Source organism: Rhopalosiphum padi, chromosome 4, assembly GCF_020882245.1.
Source record: "Rhopalosiphum padi isolate XX-2018 chromosome 4, ASM2088224v1, whole genome shotgun sequence".
Classification (NCBI taxonomy): Eukaryota; Metazoa; Arthropoda; class Insecta; order Hemiptera; family Aphididae; genus Rhopalosiphum; species Rhopalosiphum padi.
Genome location: NC_083600.1, coordinates 28,507,940 through 28,514,767, shown reverse-complemented (window position 1 = coordinate 28,514,767; position 6,828 = coordinate 28,507,940). Strand labels below are relative to the sequence as shown.

The 6,828-nt window shown below is 29.9% G+C and overlaps 1 long non-coding RNA gene across 1 annotated transcript; it reads left to right on the top strand.

Moving 5' to 3' along the window:
- On the top strand, window positions 1–6,472 carry LOC132930562 (uncharacterized). Its single transcript, XR_009662253.1, has 3 exons — window positions 1–672; window positions 4,855–5,131; window positions 5,615–6,472. It is a non-coding gene; the product is annotated as an uncharacterized LOC132930562 (long non-coding RNA).
- The last annotated feature ends 356 nt before the right edge of the window (window positions 6,473–6,828 follow it).

Below are 6,828 nucleotides of genomic sequence, written 5' to 3'. Positions count from 1 at the left end.
GCGATTCGGTGCAAAAATCAATGTGTTACAGGCTATTGGTCGCCTCCGCTACGTTTTCTAAACAGTCCACGAACAGACGAGTGTCACGAGATCATTTCGCTCGGGCGTACGAACGACGACCACTAGACGGCAAGGCGAGGTCCGACAGAGTCGGCAGTGGGAATATAGTTGACGGCGAGTGGCTATTGCGCGATGTCATACGCGCGTCAGACGACGGTGCAGACGACGACTAATCGACGAGCGACCGAGACCAAAATGGCACGGGGCGAGTGAAGAAGATTTGAGCCTGTGAAATCGGCGACCACTGGATGGACGCAACCCGACAAATAATAATTACTATTTATTCAAACTAAACTTTTTATATTCTAGTAAATGAATTTATTTTATTCAAAAACTGTAACATTAAAATGTAGATCACTATTCATTATTAGTTAAACATATATTATTATAATTATACAACTTATATCTCTATTATCTCTCTTTACTCTATTATTTAATATTTTAATGTTATTATTTATCACTATTATATCAATATTAAACTAACTATTCAGCTCTATAACAGGTATTCTAATAAATTATTATAATAAAAAAGAAAAACGTTTTAAATGTAAAACTATTCTAAGCAGTAAGCGGGGACGTTCTATTAGCCTACATATGTTTACAAAAAATTTTGTAAGTATACATTTTTTTTATATTTTTATAATTAGTAAATAGAATATGTGTAAATTCAATGCTTTAAGTAATAGATATACATATTACATACAATATTTCTAGCAATATTAAACTTGACCCGCTTTTGTTAGTATAATTGTAAAATAAGAACTAATATAATAACTACTTGGAGTCTTTTTATAACAAGTCAAAGAATATTTTTTTTTCAAAACTATGGCATTGTAATACTTTATAAAACGTTAATATTTCTCGTTTCTTGATATAAATAATTATTTAATTGGTATTTAATAAAATAAATGTATGTAAGGTATTAAGATAAAAATAACAGTGTTGTGTAATTTTCCTCGCCACCTTTATTATTAAACGGCGTACAATATAACATCGTCCGTATTGTTTAATAACTTTATGAGGTACTACACAAGGCGCGTTTTTTTTATTGTGGTGTCCCCAGTAGGCCTAATCCACATAGTAAGCGAGAACTCGCGAACGCTGATCGTCTGTAATAATTGTTATATATAGCCAGAATAGTAACTCCAATTTCTCGCAATAAAATACGTCTTACACACCAATATAATTAATAAATATAATAATACATGGGAAATATAAACAAATAAATATCGAATTATACATTTTTAATAATGTGTTAATTAGTTTAAATTTGTAATTATAGTTTAGTCGTAGCACGGCATTCGCACATTTCCAGCTTAACATATAATATATAACTTAATATTATATAAATATTATTATATAATAAAAGATATACAATATAATTACTACCTTTTACCTATATAAATCAATAATAAATATAACTGTCTATGTCCTTTGATATAATAATATTTTATTGTAAATATTTAAATTAGATAGACAGCTATTGAAGATGAACTATTAAAATTACAACACTTTATAGACTAATTTTCTTATTTTTAATTTATAATAGTACAACTAAAATAAATAAATATTACTCACAAAATGATGTATAAATGTTTTATGGATCGCAAACTGGTCAGCTAATCCGTGTAATCCTATTTTAGACCTCATATATATAATGTGACTTGAAATGCCCAAAAACTGTAGCGGCTCATCGAGTCATTCCGACACTACCAAAACTTATAAAAAAGTAAAATAAACATTCTTAGTTCTTACCATAACATGGACTCGCAATTATTTTTCTACAGTGCACGTTCAACAATTATGTAACATTGAGGTAGGTATATAAAACGATTCTGGATCTGTGTTTTGAAGAATATTACTTAAGAAAATAAAAACTGATGTATATTAGTGAACGAAACCAAAACAATAAAAACAATAATAAAAAATAAAAAGTTTAATAGGTTTATTAGTTTAGTAGTTAAAATTAATAACAAACATTATTTAGCCTGCATATTATTTTTTTAGCATTTATTATTATAAACTATAATACTACATTTGAATAAATAGTTTATGTTTTATATTATATCTATAGCGAACATACGATTTTAATTAAATGTGTACGAATAATAAATTCAAAATGTTCAGACACGTACACGCATCATTTGTCACAATATGTCTTATAAGCACCTGTTACCAAACTCGGTGTAGAAAAGCTGTCCGAACCGTCACTGATTTCAACGACGATGTGACCTATAATTCAGTTATATACGGTGGTTGTAAACATACGCTGTCGCGGGAGGAACAGGATCCAGACGGTTATCGGTATAAATCGACGAGACAGGTCACCGAGCCAATAGTCAATAATAGATGTCCGTACTGGACAGCGGCGCGTAGAACAGTGCAATCGTAGTCGCAGCAGTTCCAATCGCCGGCTGTATTCCGGATGGTCAGTTATTTCCGGCGCGAATGTATTTGGTTTCCGCTCTGAAGCCGGCTGGTTGACTACGGAGAAGCGGATGGATCTTTATCCGTTAAACGCGGAATACGACGGAACCCGACGCAGCCGTTACGATGAGAACAGTGAAGATGCTTCCTCGGCATTGGTCGTGGCTACAGTTGTCGCAGTGCTCGAACTCGTTGAGCTCGAGATGAGTTTGTTCGTGAATATTTGCGACAGTTTCCGTTGAAGCTCACATTGTATATATGTCATCCATTCACGTAATCACCGCCGTCTGTTCTCGACCGACATAGTCGTCACTAGTCAGTAGACGATGCGACAGTAAACGCTCGAGCCCATCGCCGTCACCACCTGTCGTCCCTGTCCAATACGATGAGGAGCGTGTGTCTAGACTAGACAACGGCAATTACGTATGTTATAGTACATGATAATTGTAGAATACAATAATCATAATAGTTTTAATTAAACTTTCATGAAAATATTTTATATAACGTTTATTTTAGATTTTTTTTTATGATTATTTAAGTACCTTGTAAGATTTTTACATCATATTTTTAATATATTATTCAATATTTAACTTATACAGTGCTCAAATCGAATTGGGCACTGTATACAATACCCGGACAATGTTAACATATTCCAACTTTGGCCTTGAAAATCGGTCTTCTTACTTGTTACAATATAATATGTTACACTATTAATATTGGAATTGTACAAGATTTCCCGGGAAAAGTACACTTTTCCCGGAATCAAGTGGGCAAAGTTAATTAAATACAGAGCGCTGCAAACATTTATATCGAATAGCTTTTAAACATAACAATAACACTAGAAAGCTATACTTGGATATTTTATTCGTACGAGACACTCGTAACCGGCAAAGAAGTGTTTATCCAGGCTAATGAAGTACCACCAGTACAAATTTCTTTTAAAGATGAAGTGGCAAAAAAAGTTCTAAATTAGGTTGTCACGACTCAAGAGTATGCTAGGTATACTTGCAATACATTATGTACCACCAACTGGTGTAAATGTAAAAAAAATCTGGTCGACTTTGCAACTCAAAGTACCACAATAGTGATGTATGTAATAATAAATTAAGTAAAATAATTTCTATGTGCTTAACATTATTTTCAAGTAATAATTAACTATAATCATTATATTTTAATACTAAAAAGTATTAATTTTAATCATTTTAAACCACTTTTAGATAATAATATTAATTCTTCAGGAGTATGAAAATAACTGAATACCTATAATAGATTTAAAACTAATACTTGAAGCGTCTATTTTAGATTTTTTAAGATTATTTAAGTTTAAGTTTTAATATATTTAATATTTAACCTACTGTGGTTAAACAAAATTAGGTACTGTATACAATGCCCGGACAATGTTAAATTATTCCAAATTTGCCTTGAAAATCGGGCGAAATGCACAATAACCGGGCACTATGCGCAATGCCCAACTTCTTACTTAGCCCGTAACATAAATACGTAAATAATTGCGGCCTGGGGAGGGGGATTGTTGATTTTTCTGACCATTTTGCAAATTGCTGTCCATCAGTTCCACTAAATTGCTCTTACAGTGCTAAACTTTTTAATACCTATATCTGGTTACATATATTTCTCATACTACTTCTCAACTACTAACTATTGAACCTATTTCAGTGCCACTTTTTTTAAATATCTCTTGCAATAAGCTTTGAAAATGTAAATGTATAAAACAAAAAATAATTTTCGGAAAAAAATTTGCCGTATGGCCTAACAGTAGATCTAATACATTTTGATAAATAAAACAGTGTACAAAATGGTATTAACAATTTTGATGATTTACAAAGTGAAATGAATGATGAAATAAAAAATTATTTGCGGAAAAAATTTTCCATATGGGCTAAAAGTTGGTATAATAATACATTTTATAAATGAAGAAAAATGAAAATTTGAACAAGAATAACAAGAAAACAATAATAGCAATGATATTATATTGCAGAATTTATTCATATTATATGATCCCGTGTTTAAAGCAAAGCATTTTATCTTATGTACCTATATTAATATATAATTCGATAAAACGGCATTCTACTAAATATGTAACTGCTAATTTTATTTTCATTGTTTCCGTAAACTATATAAATGTTTTAGTTAAAACTAAGAAATAATCTTAAATTTTTTTTTTACAATAATAATATTAATACGGTCATCAGTAATCTTATACAATTTCTATTTCTATTTAGATCCAACGCATAAAACATTAAAATATTCATATTATGACAACGTATAACGGAATTTTTATTTTATTAATACTAACAACACAGAAAACGTTTAATTTTGTATTCAATTTTGTAAATTTGTATGTTATAGAAATTCACTGCCAATGTCAAGTCGATCTTACAAATTAATCATAAAGAATGTTGAAGACGTTCGGTGGTATCCGGTCAAGGATTCGGTTCCGTTGATCGTACTGGCTAAGAACTCGGCCATTTGACATTATCCAATTATTCGACGGGTTTTCGACGAATAGTATTCGTGAACGATGTGCATAGTACATGAATCATCCTCGAAAACTTTGAGGAGTCTTTCACAGTCATATTTGTGACGAATAGAATCTACGAAACGACCAGAATCCCCAAACAATAAGGTAATAAGCTTATGGACATAAAATTGACGGACATGACAGGATAAGCCTCTACACGACCCGAATGTGTGTAAAATTTAAAATTCATTATAAAACTTTACTATTTTTAACTTATCTAGTCTTATTATTTAATAAAACGTAACAATGTCATCTTTGACGTTTGCGGTGGCTATTCTCTTTATATACCCATGTATAATACGTAGGTATGGCGAGATTGTTAGATTTCTATTTTCTATGTTTCTAATAAGTACAAATGGAAGTATAAAAATAGTTGAAATATTAATCCCGTTTTATTTATTAAAACCATAAGTTGATTTTAATTTTCACACGTCTTTGTCAAAGTTGTAGAAATTTATACGGTATACCCATAGTGGCTTATACATTTTTCGTAAAAATACAATATCTTTTACATAAATATCGTTTAATCAACAATAATTAAGTATAGAAACGAAATGAATGTTTATTAACAGATTTATCATTATTTAGGTTAACATGACAACGAGTTAACCGTGGTCCGTGAGGATGGCTGGATGATCCGAAGGAAAGTACAACGGGAAAACATTATAAGAATTGCTTATAGAATTGAATTTGAGACATCACAAATGGCGTTATAAAAGTGAAAACTTTGTGATGAATCTTGAGATAATACCTATATAATATTCATATTTATTCCATTATAATAATTGTGCAATGTTATACATATAGCAGTTTAGAAATTATCATTTTAATTTTTTCGTTAATGTATAACGAATATTAATAGAGTTGATTATTTAAAATTAATAAGTTAATAGGAACACTTCAAAATCATAGGAGTTTTATTTATAAATTCAATGATGTGTGAATGAGTTATTATATATTAAATTAAATATTGATCAATCACTGCTTAACGTGGTAATACATAATATGTTGAAACTTGAAAGTAAGGCAAATATTCAATTTTTTTAAGAATAATATAATTTAGTGTATTTGATAAAATACTTTGTGCACGCGTAATAGCTAGTACATATTACAATTCATGTTAGTTGCTTATTGTACACAGATTAATCAATTTTGATTTTTACATTATTTGTATAACTTAAAAATAATTTACAGAATATGCAGACCATAACGGACGGGGCAATTATTATCCTGTATCAGAACCGGTGCGGTGGTTGACTTTCTGTATTTTTAAATCCATGATAGTAACTATATCTATAATGAATGATGCCTGTATTTAAAGCTATAATGATCAAATAATAATATAATATAAATATAATAATAACATACATTATATGTATCGTATTTCTCGGCTTGTCCGGTGCATTATACAGACAATTTCACTACATTTATGGGTAGAGAAACACATTAATATTTATAATATTACAATGTCTAATTGAAGTGTTTAAACTACTATCTTCACTTTAACTTGACACTCGGTGTAGTATACCGTTAGTCGAGAACATAATAATATATAGCTGAATGGATATTTTTAGTTAAAAGTCTTTTGAAAAAGAATGTTAAGTCTAATTATTAGTACTAATTATGTTCTTTTTTGTTAGAAGATTATTATCGTTTTAAAGTTTTATAAGTATTGAAAAAATAAATAATAATATACATAACTAAAAACTAGATAGTGTTGATTGAGTGACGAGTATATTGGTACACTTAAAATCATATATCATTTTGGTGCATAAAATGTGTAGCCACCCAACAATTCACCA